At 40.9% G+C, this 17,492-nt stretch overlaps 1 protein-coding gene across 1 annotated transcript in view; it reads left to right on the forward strand.

Moving 5' to 3' along the window:
* Window positions 1-1,096: 1,096 nt before the first annotated feature.
* The window catches only part of Bltp1 (bridge-like lipid transfer protein family member 1), a 191,499-nt gene continuing 175,103 nt past the window's right edge, over window positions 1,097-17,492 (forward strand). Inside the window, 2 exon segments of the mRNA XM_047567624.1 lie at window positions 1,097-1,269; window positions 2,196-2,294. The gene's annotated coding sequence lies outside the window, so the exon portion shown is untranslated.

Consider the following 17,492-nt stretch of genomic DNA (forward strand, 5'->3'; position numbering starts at 1 on the left):
GTTTAAATGAGGGCAGTAAAACTGTCCAGGTGGCAGTTGAGAGTAAGGAAGACAGGTGCATGTTTCTCTTTTTGATTTTCCTCTAGTCTTTTAAAACCATTCCTACCTAGTCTCCTTTTCCATATTGTACCTTGTATGTTTGCTCTGTGTAGCTGAAATTTGGTTTCATATCTGTTCCTTTTGAGATTGGAACTTCTATGTGTAAATCCTTCTTCTGGAAGGAAGTCAGAACCTGAGGTGTAGATGTTGAGAGGTAGTGTACCATAATGCTTCATGGAACAAACTTTGGAGTAACACTGCACGCATTCAAATCCTGGGTCTCCAGTTTGGCAAATTATTTTGTTTCAGCCTTAGATGTTCAGTTTGTAAAATTTAGAAAAATGGGTATCAGAATACTCTTCACAGGGCTTTGGGAGGATTGATGAGTCAGCTAACACTTTGCCATTGCTAATAAACTACTGTTTGCATTCCTGGTTGTCTTATATACACATTCCACATCTGCCCCAAGCAATCAAAAGCTTCCACAGAGTTAAGGCTGTTTTCCTCTTTTCTCTTCCTAATGCAGTCTGTCTGCGGGAGAAAGTTGTTTGCCTTGGTTCCTTGGCGAAGTCATAGTAAGAGCCTCACTCTTTAAAAAAAATGAGTATCAAATCACTTTCATTAACATAACAATAATGGTAGTAGTAGTAGTAGCAATAATAATAATAGACGAGAGATTCAGAATGGCAGCATTCCACACAACCAAGCTCCCTTCATTGATGGAGTCATGGGAGCGTTGCCCTCTATTTTGTGCGGATCCATTTTATGTCATACACCTGCTGCTGCTGTTTTGTTAGCCTTCTTTTCCCAGGTGGGCGCTTCTGTCCCTAACCATCAGGAGGGCCACTGCCCTGGGGTGGTCAGCCCGCACTTCCCAGCAGTTGGCAACCCTGCCTACGCTTCCAAGCTCCGCCGCCGGGGATGGGGGCGGGATGACCGGCTTGGGGGCGGAGCCCGCGCGCCGTGGACTGGGCTCGAGGCGCCGGCGCGCTGACGTTGACGTCCGCTCACGCAGCCGCAGTGCGCCCGGCCGGCGCGCGGGCCCCGCCCCCCTGTCTCCGGGCGTCGGAGGCCGAGGTGGGCGCTGGACCTGGGCTGTCAGCCGGTGGAGCGACAGGGCTGGGGCGTGGGCGCGGGACTCCGGGGGCGCGTCCGGCGCGTGCCGCCGCCGCCGCCCACGGCTCTCAGCGCGCCGGGACCGGGGCGGAGCGGTTCGGCCCCGGCGCTCAGGTGAGCAGGCCCGCGCTCCCTGCGCTCTCGCCCGCCGCGGGGCTCGCGGGCAGTCGGAGGCCGGTGGGGCTGTGAGGCCGGGGTGCGGCCCGCTCCTGCTCCCAGAGGGCGGTGCCGGCCGCCGTCCCTGCGCTGGGGCGACCGCGGCAGGTTGCGACATCTGCCGGGAAGGGTGTTGGTAAATTTCCTCTGTGGGGAGTCGGGGCCTGAGGCGGAGCGTGGAAGTCCCCGGCTCGCGCTGCGCTCCCACTCTGCTCAGCCGCAGGCTGATGTACCCTCGTTTACATAGCCCCCTACCGCTTCTCTGTGGTCCTGGGGTTGGACCCGCCGGGCTCCACCACTGGGCTGCTTCTCACCCAGCCCTTTTTAGTTTCCCTTTCGAAACGCAGTCTCCCGAATTGCCCAGGCTGGTCTTGGTCTTGCCATCCTCCTGCCTAGCCTCCAGGGTCGCTGGGATTATAGGATTGCGCCACCGCACAGGGTTTAGTTTACAGCGTGTGATAAACTCTCCCAAGCTCTTGTAAGGGCTTGCAGGGTGATTTTCATTTGATAAGTGTGCCAGGTGCTACTGCAATGCAAAGGAAACTAAGGCACGGTTCTTGCCAGCAGGGACCCCACAGTTTGGCAGAATAAGTTTTTCAACACTTTGAGTATGTTTTAAACGTACAGTTTGACCTCCAGAGCCTTCTGACTCCCACGTCATGCCCTTATAGTACAGTGGTTTTGAAACTTTTGGAAGATCTTTGTTTGAAAATTGTGTGCTTATTCAAGATTTAGGAATAGTTCTTCTTTAGAAACTTGAGACAGGGAAGTGTAATATTAGACTAACATTTATTTCCTTGTGTGTGTTAATTATTTAATTTGAAATGGTCGCACTGCTAATAAAGCCCAAATACCTTGTTAATTAGTTAAAATGTCCTTTTCAGACTTGTTAAGATGGAACACTGCAGAAGAGCCTTCTGAAGAGGAAGGAAAAATGGAACATTAGAGACTGAAAAAAAAAAAACTTTGCTAAATATTTTTGGGTAAGGTTTTTAAAAATCGCATTTAAAAAATATTTTTAGTTGTAGATGGACATAATATCTTTATTTCATTTATTTTTATGTGGTGCTTAGGATCAAACCCAGTGCCTCACACGTGCTAGGCAAGCGCTCCACCACTAGCCACAACCCTAGTCCCTAAAAATCTCCTAATTAAAGCTCTGATGACAAAGAAACTCTGACTTTCTATTTCCTTTGTGGTTTAATCTGTGTGGTTAGGGAGTGGAGGTGGAGTAGTGGCGGTCTGTAATATGTTCTGACTTTTGGACTATTGACTTCTGATTGACAACTAAATCATGTGCTTGGCCTGTACCTTGGCAGGAAAATTCAAGGAAGTCCTTGGTTTGATTATCAAGTGTGAGTATTTTTTCTGCTCTTTTGCTTACTCTATAATATGCCCATGATAATAAAGCATTTTTTCAAAATAGTGAAAATTTTTAGTTTATTTGTAGAATATTATATGTGGCTAAACGCAAGTCTATTTTTTATTATGAGATCTGGGGAGAATAGTAGGAGACATGGTTAAAGATGATTAAGAAGCAGTTTAATTCACTTAATAAATAATTTGTTCTATGTAGCAGACATTATTCTAGGCTTCTGGTAATGGAGTGGTAGTTGTTATGGTACTGGGGAATACTAGGGTAGTGAATATTTTTTCTAGAAGGCTAACATTTTTGTAAACTTAGTATTTTCTTGATTTTATATGTAAGGTTATTTTTGGTCTGTGTAGAAGACTAGGGTGAGCACTACCTATGTGGTAATTGCTTATTTAATCTTGCATCATGTTTTAGTTAATAAAGCAGGAATCTCTACTAGTGCTTCAGGGTACAGTGGGAAACTTAGAATTTTTACAGATTTTTGTATACTGTTTCATGTTAAAGATAGTGATAGAATTTTAAAATTTCAAGGAAGGGTAGAAAATTAACTCTTTAATTTGAGAAAATTTTATGGAAGATAGAAGTGAAATGGTGATATAGACAAGTCTGGATAATGAGTTGGATAGTAGTGTACTTGAAAGCCTAGTGGATTAGTTAGAGGCTATTGTAGTAATCAACTGAGAAAGAACCAGAAGTACAGCATGCAGCTAGTGAGGAAGGGTGGAAGTGGGTTCAGTGGACACAGAGGAGGTAGAATGAATGAGTTCTAGTGGACTTGAGGGAAAGCGAGGAACATTCAATTTCTGGGCATATCATGGTTCGTGCACATAATTAATGTTTAATAAGCATTTGTGAAATGAGTTCTGTAATATCTGGTTTGGGAACCTGAGTGGATTCTGGGACCATTTATTGAAGTAGGGAGTATAGAAAGAGCCATAGATTGAGAAACATGATTGGAGGAGATGAGTTCAATTTGGGCTGTTATGTTTGAGGCATTTGTGCCTTCTATGAAATGTCATTAAGTAGTTGTATATGTGGATCTGAGTTGAGAAGATGACCCAAATAGAAATGTAAATTTTAGAGTTACATTTTTCTGTAACATTTTAAAAGTTTTTTATTTCAAGTATTTAGGTGAGCCAGTGTAAATTTCTGGCTACAAAGGTGAACCTTGCTAAAGAGCAACATTTTTGGATACTATGATTTCTTAAATGTCAAAAGTTCATGAATATATATATAGTACTGGGGATTGAACCCAGGGCCTTGCACATGCTAAGATTGAGCTCTACCACTTAGCTGTATCCCTTGCCCTAAGAATAATTTTTGTAGCATAGATTATATATTAAAAACTACCTTTAATTTTTTGATGTGTGGTGTTTGAATTGTCAGTTGTCATATCTGAATATTCCATCTGTTTTGTGTTTGATTTGCTTCTAAGAATCTTGTTCACTGGTATTCTTGAAACAATATTCATATTAACTTAGTACTTTCTTGATCATTACTTATGCTAACTGACTTCTTTTGGTTATAAATTTCTATTACCAGTTAAGTGTGTTTTTATTTTACCTATTGTAAGGAACAAAACAATTTTAATCACTATTCACTGCCATGCATTTCATTGTATGTCTGTGAGATGTATGTTTTGGGTTTTATGTTTGCTTTCTATTTTTAATGCAGTCAGCATTTCTTGAAGGATGAGTTGACCACTTTGCCCAAGCTCTCACAGCTGAGGAAAAGATAGAGGGAATGGAACAAACATTGCATTTTAACCGACTGTAAAGCCTACTGTATTTTTAAGATACCAGAGGATTTCCATTATTTGATGAAAGGAACCTGCAGCAAAGATTATACTTAATCTGTTTCACTTAAGAGGTTAATTTTCTGTTTAGTTTGCTTAAATGAATAGAATAGGGCATTATATGACTTTGATTTATATTCCAAACATGTGTGCCTGGCTTAAAATTGTTAAATTTGTTGCCTAACATCTCCTTTTTAATATTTCAGGAATCTCAGGGTTTTTGTCGTATTTGTCAGTCCTGCTTATTAATGAGAAAAATACTGTAATAAATTAATTTACACTAATAACACATGATAATGGTCAGTGGTAGATAGTATTGCCATATAGTTAAATGCTGCATAATGACATTTTGATTAATCATGGACATATATACTACTGTAGTTCCATAAGATTATAGTGGAACTGAAAAATTGCTATTGCCTAAAGACATCGTAGCACTTATCAGGTCTTAGAGCAATGTGTTACATATTTGTGGTGATGCTGTTGTACAAAAGCCTACTTGCACTGTTTGTCCTATTGAAGTATAGCCTGTACACTTATGAACTGCACATAATACTAGATAATGATAATGATTATTACCAATTTACACATTTACTATACTGTAATCGTTACCTTAAAGTGTGTTCTTTCGATTTATATATAAAAAAAGGTTTGCTATAAAACAGTATGTGATGTCATGCCCGCAGCAGCCTCATACATCTTGGGTTTATAGTTCTGTTGATTGTATCACTTTCTCTTGTGTTTAGTTTAATCTTGTGCTGATCATCAAAATCACTGCTAATATTTCCAGTCAGAGGTCACATTGAGTGATTAACTTAGAAGCAAAATTAAAGGTGATTAAGGACTGAAAGGTGGAAAATTATTGGTGATTTTTGCTCACCAGTCAGCCATGTCCCATCCACCATAGCTATGATCCTGAAGAAAAGAACGTGACAAAAGCTGCTAAAGGATCTACTTCATTGAAGGCAATGAGACTAACCAAAATTCGAGAAGTACCTACGTCAGATATGGAGATACTTCTAATGACTTGGCATAGAAGCATGTCCCTCTCAGCATCATGACAGTCCTGGCCAGAGCAAGTTTGTTTGCTATGCTGAAAGAAAAGGCTGGACCCAGCGATATTGTTGATTTATTGCTAGGTCTGGGTGGTTTGCGTGATTAAGAATCAGTCTCCATTACATAATGTGACAGAGAATGGTGAATCTGTGAGATCTGATGTGAGGCAGCTGAAGAACTTTTGGGAATGCTAGATGAACTGGTTGTCGAGAAACATTATTTGCCAGAACAAATCTTCAGTACGAATGAAACCTCCCTGGAAATAGATGCCTGAGAGGACTTTGATCCTTGAGGAAGTTGAGTCAGTGCCAGGTTTAAGACTTTTAAGAACAAGGTAACAGTGTTGAAGGCTACAAATTGAAGCCCTTTTGACCTGGCATGGGAGAGAATCCCAGGGCTTTCGAGCATATTGTTAAGTACACACTGCCAGGGTGCTACAAGAGCAATAGTCAGTTATGGATAACCCACTTCCTCTTCCAAGGTGCCCTCTTGAAATACTGTGGCAGTGAAATAGAAAAGTACTGTGTGGAGAATAATATACTGTTCAAGATTTTGCTTATTCTTGATAATGCTCTTTTTATTGATGAATTTCATAATATGGAAATGGTCTTTCTCCCTTGAAACCACCTCTTTGCTCCAATCAGTACATCAAGAAATTGGAGCAATTTTTAAGGTATATTACCTGAGGAAAAGGACCTTTACCCAGGTTATTGCAACTGAGAGAGACACTTATGTAATTCCAGAAGGGTTACATCTCTGACCATATCAAGAACCTTGCTTGATCTTGGGGTGATGTCCCCACGAGTGAATGGCATCAGCACTCTAAAGGTTTGTCCATGGCTTCAAGGGTGAGGATGTTGTAAAAATCAACATGAGTGTGGTTGAGATGTTGTATTAGTCAACTTTCTGTTGCTGTGGCAAAATACCTGAGAAAATCAACTTTTTGTGTAGGCTGCTGGTTTCAGAAGTTTCAGTCCATGATTGACGGGCTTCATTGCTGTGGGCCTGTAGTGAGGCAAAGCAGCATGGCAGAGAGAACGTGTGAAGCAGAGCTGCTCACCTCATGGTGATTGGAAAACAAACATATTTATTAATACACATATTTATATACTTATACGTATTCAGGGACCTGAGTTGTTTTCTCCCAAGGATCTCCACCCTTAAGCTAGATCTTAACTCCAGTAATGCCATCAAATTATGAATCCCTCAATGGATCAGTCCACTGATAAGGTCAGGGCCCTCATGATTCAGTTTCTTCTAAAAGCCTCACCTTTGAACGTTGCTGCATTGCGGATGAAGCGTTCAGCACATGAACTTTTGTCAGATGTCAGATGAGTTTTACCTAGGTGTGGATTGAGAAGTTCCTAGAGATTATTCATGAGAAATTGATTAATAAAGAATTATTAGACCCACAACAGGAACACAGCTGAAGAAGCAAGATTAAAGGAAACTGCATAAGAAAAAGAGCCCCCAAGAAAATTCACAATGGAGGGTTTAGTAGAAACTTTTATAGACCTCAATAAATACCCTTTTTAAAAAAGTTTAAAAATGTGGACTCCATTATGAAAAGTTTTTCTTAGAAGAATGTTTATGGTGCATAATCTGCTTACAAGCAGATCTCTGATGAGAGAAAAGCAAAACAAACAAGCAAACCACAGTGGACATATTTCTGGGAGGAGAGACTGCAGGAAGGGTTCAGGCTGCTCCCTAGAAGGGATCCAGAAGTGGTTCTGTCTCCATAGGAGACAACAGCTCCATGTGTGTAACTGCCCTGAAGCCCCTCCAGTGGGGCAAGATGGGGAGGTGAAAGGCCTGGTCCTGGTGGCCCTGACCTTGTGCAGGCCTCAGCCAAGGTGTGTATGTCTTGTGTCTTAGTTTTTAACAAAAAATATTTAAAAATAAAATAGAAAAAAGCTTATAGGATAAGAATGTAAAGAAAACAATTTTGTATAGTTATATAATGTGATTGTACTTTTTCAGTGTTTTTAATTAGAGCATCATAATTTTACATAGTAATTGGATTCATTTTGATAAAATCATGTGTACAATTTGAATTTGAATCCAGTGCCCATCCTCCTCCACTCTTTCCTCCCCTCTTCCCTTCTCCTATTCTCCCTCCTCTACTCTTAAACTTCCTTTTTTCTACGTGTAGGTGAAATTACCTTTGGTACATGATTTTGTTAAATTCATTCCATTTATCTTCCCCTTTCCCTTCTTCCTCCTTTACTCCTTTTTTTCTTTCTTTTTAAAAATTTATTTGTACGTGGTGCTGAGAATTGAACCCAGTGCTTCACACACGCCAGGCAAGCGCTCTCTCCCTGAGTCACAGCCCAGTCCCTCCTCCCTCTTTCTGGTTCTCCTCCTACTCCTCTCATCTTTCCTGCATCTTTTAATGAAATTTGTTTCCCTCCCCAACTGCCTTCTTTCCTTTGTTTTGTTTTAGCTTCCACACATGATTTTTGCGTCTGGCTTATTTCACTTGATTTTCTAGTTCTATCCATTTACCTGTAAATGCCATTATTTCTTCTTCTTTATGGCTGAGTTGAAAGAACTCCATTGTGTATATATGCCAGTGTGCTTGTATTTTAAGCAAAGCATTAATGTCAAAAAGTTAGAAAAAGTTTATAAAGTCAAAAATTGCAGTAAGCTAAGGATAATTTACTATTGAAGAAAGAAAAGTACTTTTTCATGTTTAGTGCAGCCTAAGCTTACAGAGTTAGTGCAGTCTGCTGCGGTATGCGTGGGTGTCGGGCTTTCACGTTGGCTCACCACCCACTTGTGCCTCACCCAAGCTCCATTCATGGGAAGTGCCCTATACAGGGGTACTGTTTTTTAAAAAAGCTTTTATACCATGTTTGTACTGTCCCCTTTCTGTGTTTAGATACATAAATAATTAACCATAGTGTTGGAATTGCCTACAGTATTCAGTAGCATGCTGTACAGGTTTGTAGCCTAGGAGCAGCAGGCTGTACCGTATTGCCTAGATGTTTAGAAGGTGATCTCATAAAGGTTTGTGTAAGTACACTCTGATATTTGCACAAAACCAAAATTACCTGACCACACATTTCTCAGAACATCTCCCCATTGTTAAATGAGGCATGATTTATCATAAAGATGTATTTGCATTTTAAATTAGAGACTTGATTAGTATTCTCTTTAAAGGAATGAATGGTGGAACTTGAGGCCCTATATCCTGATGAGTAAAATATTTTAGGCAGAGAGGGCTCTTCAAATCACTATGCACCTAATTAGTAATTCCAGCCTTTTTTTTAAACATTCCAGTACCATCTGAAATGTATAGGCTTACATATTTATTTTCTATGAGATGTCCAGTTGCTATAGATCCTTCTGTGTTTTGTGTACTTCTTTGTATGGAATTGGGAGGAGCATCCCAAAGTCATCAGCCATCATGTCATGTGAGCCTTGGTGAGCGCTGAGACTACTTGTGTCACGTTGGAAACAGGTCAGACCAGTTAAACACTCCTTGAAACTTCACTTTGGATAAAAATGTTCTGTTCTGTTCTTCTCTGCTTGACTTTTGTTTTGGGATGTCCTTGTGCTGTAGGAAAGACAAGCAGTCTGCTCAGTTTCCTGCATTGGTATTACTGAGATCTTTGGGTCAGTTAGGTGTTTACTCATTGGCAGGGAGGAGATATATGGCTTTGAAATTGGTTACTCTGTAAAATTACCTCCAGACAGTTTGTTGTTTAAATGCAGAAGTGGAACAGTTGGCAAGTTTTCCGCTGAGTGAATGTTTTGTCACAGGTGGCGAGGCTCAGTCAGGCCTGTGGGTAAGTGGCATGGAAGTGTGACGGTGCCAAGCACACCACTGGCAGAATGTCTTGAAAGGAACTGCGATGAAATCCAGAAAACTTTAATCTAATGATGTGAAGAATTGTGACTTCATTGCATGAGGGAATTGAGTATGATTGATTTTTTCTTTCATTTTTGTGATATTTGGAATCAGGTTATATAAATGTTAACAATTCTCTTTACTTCTTTTTTATTTTTATTTTTATTTTTATTTTTTTTTTTTGTGGTGCTAGGAATGGAACCCAGGGCCTCACCCATGAGTACTCTGCTATTGAGCCATAGCCCCAGCCACTCTTTCTAAACTCAAGCAATTGAAAACCAGATTCTCTTGAGGGTGAGAAAAGATCACTTTGGGGTCTTTTTGGTCTTGAATATACCAGAAATAATGGCTTATCTTTGGTAGTAGCTCATAATTATGTACTTTATATGATGCATTTGTTTTATTTATTCATGAAACATATTTATTGGGAGGCTGCTTATACCAGGAACTTTGTTCGGTATTGCTCACTCAAATGGGTAGTGCAAGCCCATCCTTAGGGCACAGCTGTAAAGTGGGGAGACTTCTAAGCAGAGAGTTATGGTGTCCAAGAATGCTAAGCTATAGTCTTCATTAAAACATTTATTTAGCATTTTCTGTGTTGTTAGACATTCTGCTAAAGATCATAGTAAATATTCCAAACCTTACACTTGATACTCAGCATTTCTTTTAATAGGGTTTTTAAGCTTAATAAATATTTCTTGAATAAAAACAAACACAAATAGCCCTGTATTGACTGTGTAGTCTTACTGTGCTGTACCAAGTGATCAGATCACCTTGATGCACTGAGATAGAGATGTCAGGTCAGGGTGTGGTTGTCACAGTAGTGTTATGTAGACATTCCATTTGATCCTGACGGAGGAGAGCCTTATCTCCCACAGTTTTGTGTCAAATTATGGGGTGCTGTAGCCCTACCAAGGACCCACCAGTGCGCGAGCTTTCTTGAGAGTGCGGGCAGGCCTCTGGTGGGCTCTGAGTGATCGTTGCCACGAGAGGCTTCCACTTCCTCTCTGAGTTAATGGAAAGACTCCTGCTCAGGAGGAGCAGAGTCAGAGTGAGCAGTGGTTCTGAAGCCCTCTCATCCATATTTGCTTTCAGCCACCACCCCAGGGCCATTTTCTCATCCTTCCACCTGTTATAAATGCAAATTAAACATTAGGAAAAGACAGGGCTGGTGTTGTGACTCAGTGGTAGAGCAATTGCCCAGCATGTGTGAGGCACTGGGTTTGATACTCAGCACCACATGTAAATAAATGAATAAAGTAAAGATCTATCAACACCTAAAAAGATTATAAAGAGAGAGAGAGAGAGAAAACAGACGAAGAAAAGGGATGGTAAAAGGTAATGGGTTAGAACCCCCCCCCCAAAAAAAAGGGAGTCATAAGAAGAAAGAAAAAAGGGATGAAATAGGTTTTAAAAATACTGTAGACATTTGTAGAAGCCCCAGGGCCCTCACCTTTCCATATTCTCCCAGCATCTGGGTCCATCCTGCCCTCTGATCCTCCTGTTCAGATAAAGGGTATCCCTCTTTCTTCCAGAAGCTGGTTCCTGCACCGTGTGCTCTGGACTGAAGCAGGACTTTTTGTGTGTGTGGTACTGGGGATTGAACCCAAGGATACTCTACTACTGAGCTCCATCCCAAGACCTTTTTAAATTTTGAGACAGGGTTTCACTAACTTGTTAAGGATTGGTTCAACCTCCCAAGTTGCTGGGATTACAGGTGTGTGCCACCACACCTGACCACTGAAGCGAAACTTTAAAAATCTGAGATATTTTTACTAAATATTATGTGCTTTAAATTGTAGGATTCATGGTCTCTTCTAAAGCATAAGGTTGTCTTTCCTATGAAAAGCAACTGTCCTCTGATTTGTTAGGACTAGTCATGAAAAAATAATGCCTTGGTTTGTATTTCCCCAGAAGCAAAGAATTGAGGTGCAGGTGTTTTACTTGGGACATGACTTTAGAAAGCACTGGTAGGGGAATAGGGAAGTCAACAGAGGGCAGAGCACTGCCAGTTGCCCACTGTGGGCATCTGCAGCTCCCTCCCTAGGGGATCAGATGTCTGAGTTATCCCTACAGAGCAAGGTAGACCGAGTGTTCACGCACCAGCTTTCTAGTCCTTGTTGACAGTGACTCTGGCATTTCTGGCTTGTTGACATGCGAGCCTAGCATGTCTCAGGGGTCAAAAAGCAGCCCTCAGCACAGTGTTGATAATGCAGTCTCCCTGGGTTGGGGATGCCAGCCTCCAGTGCTATCCAACAGGGCACAATAGCATTGGCTGCCCTGGGCAGACATTTACACTGTGATGTGCCAGACAGAGTTCTAAATGACTTGTGTATGTGAGTGAGCTCATCAGGTCCCCAAACGAGCTTTGTGAAGTAGGTGCTATTCATGTCCTCATTTTATACACAAGGAAACAGCACAGAGATGTTAGGCATTTTGCTCACAGTCACACAGCTGTAATGTCAGCTTCTTGAATCCAGGTTATTCAGTATATAGTCCATGCTTTTAATCCAAACAGTGGGATCCTCTGGAATAGTGCAGCATGAAGCAGGATCTCTTCTCTTTCCCTTCCTCCAGGCTTCCCTCCTGGTGTCCTTTGCCTTCTTTGTAGCAGTGTTCTCCTCATGCATGCTACAAAGAGAAGGCATGCTTCTGTCCATTCATACAATCAAGGCCAGCATGTAAAATAATTTTTTTTTTCAGTCCTGGGTATTGAACCAGAGCCTCAGGCATGATAAGCAGGTGTTTCACCACTGAACTACATCCCAGCCTTTTGTAAAATTTTGAGGCTAAATTGTCCAGGCTGGCCTTACACTGTTATTCTCCTGTCTCAGCTTCCTGTGTTGCTGTCATAGAGAGTAATTCTTGCTAAAGTTTGATTGATTTTTTTTTCCAGGTTATGTGACAAAGACTGGGCTTGATATTGCTCAATGAGTATTTTCTGTTTCTTTTTTCCCCTCACGCAGTGCTGGGGATCAAATCTAGGGCCTTATGCATGCAAGTGCTTTGCCACTACCACTGAGCCACATCCCCAGCCCTTCATTTTTTTTTTTTAAAGACAGTTATTTAAGAACCGAAGAAGGGTATGATGGTAGAGTGACAGATAACCAGGGTGGAATTTTTGGATTGGGAGACACCTATTCCTTGGCATGGTTGTAAGGAGAGGCCAAGAGATGTATGCTTGGGTTTAAAAAAAAGAAAAAAAAAAAAAGCCCTTTTTCCAACTGTCTTGTCTTATCCTCCAGCCCCCATGCTCCCTTTTTCTTTTTGAATTGTAGAACTATTACATGCCAGTTGTAAAACAGTTGAACAGAACCTATGTCAACAATAGAAAGTCCTGCTTCATGACTGCTTCTTTCCCTAAAGCCCCCTCCCACTGTTCCTCCCAGAGTTGACTTCTTGCTTGACTTTGCTAATGTCTTGGTAGATTAAAAGAGACATATAGTTGGGCGTGGTGGCTCATACCTGTAATCCCAGCAGCTCTGGAGGCTGAGGCAGGAGAATCTCAAGTTTAAAGCCAGCCTTAGCAAAAGCAAGGTGCTAAGCAACTCAGTGAGACCATGTCTCCAAATAAAATATAAAATAGGGCTGGAGATGTGGTTCAGTGGTCGAGTACCCCTGAGTTCAATCACCAGTACCAACAAATGGCATATTATATGTAAAACATACTCTACATAATGCACAACTGTGAGCTGGGTTTTTTAGAAACAGAAGTGGGACACTGTATCTCGCTTCTCCGCTTGCTCCGGTTGCTTTCATCCCAGACGTGTCCTAGTTAAGTTGGAAGTCTTAACTATTTTCTTATTGATATTTCTTCCCCGGTTTCTCAGTTCATTATGTATAATGCTGCTGTGATGGTCCTTGAGAAAATGTCTTTGTGCCTGAGGAAATACTTTTGAGGAATGGAGTTGCAGAATTAAAATGTCCCAGACAAAACATGTTTGCACATTTGTAGTTTTTATAGTATCTTCTGAAAGACTTACCACTTGAGTGGTGGGGTGTAGCTCAGTGGAAGAGCCTTTGCCTAGCATTGCAAGGCCCTGGGTTTGATCCCCAGCACCCCTCACAGGCCTCACCAAGACCATTTTCTTCTCATCAGCTCTGTGTGAGTGCCTGTTTTCCTAAACAGCTGTCAGCATAGTTGTTTGCAGTCTTTTGCTTCGTTCCTTGATGGATGACAAATGGCATTTATCTCTAATCACTAATGATGTTAGTGTCTTTCTTTGAGAATTACTTGTTTATACATTTTACTCATTTTTCTATTAGATTATGTGTATTTTCCTTATTGATTTTTATATTAGCTTGGTCTGCCTTTTTTGAAGGGCCAAATAAATATTCAAAGTTCTCTAAAAGTTTGTTGATTGCAAGTAGTAGTTGTTAGATATTTTTATTTCTTTTATCCAGTGGGAGAGAAATAAGATAATGTTTTCTAGAACTTTGTGGGTAATTCATTTTGAAAAAGAATGTTTCTTTACATGTTTCAGTACATAAAATGTAATGAATGTTTCAGTACGTAAAAATTGTACATCTTGTGGGTTACCATGTGAAGTTTCCTTACATGTATATGTTGTACAATATTCAAATCACATTTAAACACATTTATCTCCTTAAACATTTGCCATTCTTTGAGTGAAATCATTCGAAATCCTTTCTTCTAGGTTTTTTGGAATATAGCATGTTATTATCTATAGTCATCCTGTGGTTCAGTAGAACAACAGAATTTATTTCTCCTGTCTTGACTATAGCAGTACCCCTTGACCACCTGGAAAGATATTTCATAAAATGGTGGCAGTAGCAGTGGTGGTAAATTAGGAAGTTTGATAAACCTGTAGTTTTTACCATGTTTGATTCAATTGCTTAACATTTTCATGCTAAAAATAACAATTGCCAAATTCCTTTTCTAATGCTAGAGAGCAGTTTTGAAATGAACATTGATCTAAGGAAGAATAAAGAAGACATAGTTGAATCAAAAATATCGATAGCACATGTTTCATAACATATTAGTTATTTTCTTAAATAATAGCTAAAGTAGCATTTAAAATGATATACTTGAATACAGTGACTGTGTTAAAAAAAGCCATTAGCATTGTGAATACAAAGATGAGTAAAACCTATTGATTGTAATCTCTCAGGAGATAGGTGAGATCCAGGTCACAGGCAGGCTCTGCATAAATACCACAGAAGTGGAGCCATTCTGTCACAAGGCCCAGTTTTGATGTGTCCTGTTACTGATGGTTCTTACTTTGATTGCTTAATTAACTCTGGCTTTCTCAGAGCTCTTCCCCTTTGCATTAGTAAGTATTTTGGAGAGAATTCTCTTGAGGTGATGACTCTCCTGTTGCCATTCAGTATTGACTTGATTTTGAATGTTGGTATGGATTTGTGATTTCTGTTGTATTAAAGGGATTGTAATCCATTTCTTTGATTTATGTGTAAGTTGTCCCGGATTTTGTGCTTGGGAGTCTCTCAAAACTGGCTGTGTCCCTTTCACATGTTCCTCTCATTCTTGAAACAGTTCTTAGCTTTTTGAAAACAAGGCTCCTCTTCACTCCCCTGCCTTAGTTGTCAGCCATTCTTCAGGCAGCCATGATACCTCTCAGTAGTGTAGGTTGTAGAAGCCAAGTTCGTTGTCATTTTTACTGGGGTGTCACTGTTATGTACACCGGTTAGTGAACACGCCTATATACACATAGATTCCCAACTCTGTTGCTTATTTCTATGTTTGTTTATATTGAAAACCATCGCTCCACTTCTTATCCACCCTCCAAGCTTCCTTCAGATTCTCTTCCTTTATGTATCCTGCAAAAGGAGAAACTTGACCCCATTGTCCTTCATATACCTGTCCACTAACCCTCCTCCCCACTTTCTGGGCCATCTTCCAGGTGGAGGCCTTCCTCCTACTTGTTCTCCTGCTCCTACACACCCTGCTCAGATTGCTTTCCTCTCTGGAAGCCCTCTGTGTGCCTTTCAGGTTTGATGCCTTCCTCCTGGATGCTGACACATGGCATCAGGCACCCTTTGTGTGTGCATGCTCTTACGGAGAACACTGCTGAGACTCCCTCTTCTTGGCTTCCATGAGCTCGAGCTGGACTGCTTCTCCTTGCCTCTGTCTCCTGCTGGGTATGCCTTCCTTCCACTCAGGCTCCAGCACCTGCACCTGGCCTCTCTCCTGCAGGTGTGCCCTTCTCTTCCTGCTCTAGACTTGACACCCTGAGTTGCTGCCTCTGCCACAAGCCCATCCACAGAAGTGGATACTTAATCTACCCTTCGAAGTTGGGACATCCCATACTGGGCCACTAAGTCTCCCTCTTCCCCATGAACAGATGTGTGCTTTGCTCCACTTCACTTACAGCTTTTAGACTGAACTGTTCAGGAAGGGTAGAGGAAGAAGAAGCAAGCATTTCTTCTCTGTTCACCATTTGCTCCTGGAAGATTGTGCAGTGGTTTCTTGTATCCGTCTTCAGTTGCTTTTCCTAGACAGCTGTTCAGGCACCATTAAATGTGGCTGAGCACTTAGGAGGTGAGGCAGCACATCATGACAGAAGGATGTGGCCACTAGGAAGCAGAGCTCTCTGGGTCCTCCTTATGCCAGAATATGCTCCTCTTGCTTGAGGGCCTTCAGGAATATGAACCAATTCTGAAAGTATGTTCTTTTAAATATTAAGCCTTTTATGGGTTGATTTCTCTTAAAGACTTTGCATGAATCAAATAGTTGGAAAAATGTTGGTTAAAATTGTGATACTACAGGGTTCTGTCCTTGCAGCCTGAACATGTTCCTTTTGGCTGTGAGATGGTGTACTGGTATTTGGTGGTGAGTTTGGATGAGGACTCTGAACCCCTTTGGTGGGGAGATCACCCCTTTCTGGGTTTGAAGCAGATGCCCTTTTTATGTGGAGACTCGACTGCCGGGACTCCCGCCTCCCTCACTCAGCACCCCTGGGGTCCATGGCTTTTCACTCTCATGCTGTGCTGACCACGCAGTCCTTAGGGCGTTCAAAGTATGTGTGAGAGGACTTATTTTATAATGTCCAAACCATCATAAAGTATGTGAATATTTGTTGGTAGCTTGTCTTTAAAGTATCTTCTCCCTTTAAAATTTTTTACTTTTGTTTAAAAAGAATGAAAGAAGCAGCTCATGTTGTAAGGCGAGCCCCCAAATTTTAAGGGAACTGGTTGACAGACTTTTCAAAGCTTTGAAAAATATGAAAACATATTTTACTGAGCTTTACACTGTAGGATAAAAAGGATTATTAAAAAATGAAAACATTCTTAAATTTCTGTAGCTTTTTTTCTTTTTATGTTGCTGGGGATTGAAGCCCCAGGGCCTTGTGCTAGGCAGGCACCCTACCGACTGAGCTATATCCCCACCCCTTCTGTAGCTTTTTTGCCTCTTAATTTTTCATACCACTATTACTAGTAAGCTTTTTGTTGTTGAGTTCTTATGTTTTGAAAAGGTGTTTAATTTGCCTCTATAAGTCATACTAAGATTTTGGCAATGCGTAAATATGGAACATTGCTATTTGTTGCATATGGTATTTGGCAGTGTTGTCTCATCCAGTTTTTAACTTATTCTCTAATCTCCCCAAACTGAATTGTGAATAAACAGAAAATAAAAGTTGACACTTGTCAACTGTGCTGAGTGTCAATGAGAACATTGTCCTCACCCATTCTTCTGCATCCAGAAAAAAATCTATTTTTCTATAAAAATCACCTATTTCACTTAGTCTTAAAAGATTATTAACTGTGTAGCTCTCTTTATGATTAAATCTAGTTTTTCCCTCTTTTCTGATTTATTATAAGATAATTTTGTTACAGGTAGGTTGGTTTAGTCATGTTACTATAGTATGAGCATAAGAGCTTTACTCCTTTTAGTTCTTTCCTGGTACATCCAAATATTCTCATCCTGCTTGCGTGTGTGTGTGTGTGTGTGTGTGTGTGTGTGTGTGTATAATATACACATGTGTGTATATTTACACATTTGTCATATCTGGTCACAGTTTGATAGTATATTGTAGTTTATCCTAAGCATCTGATAGCAGGAGATCTGCTCACGGTTCATATTCTACCCAGAGTGAATCTGAACTGGGAAGATGATTTCCCCA

This window comes from Sciurus carolinensis, chromosome 10 (genome assembly GCF_902686445.1).
Source record: "Sciurus carolinensis chromosome 10, mSciCar1.2, whole genome shotgun sequence".
Lineage (NCBI taxonomy): Eukaryota > Metazoa > Chordata > Mammalia > Rodentia > Sciuridae > Sciurus > Sciurus carolinensis.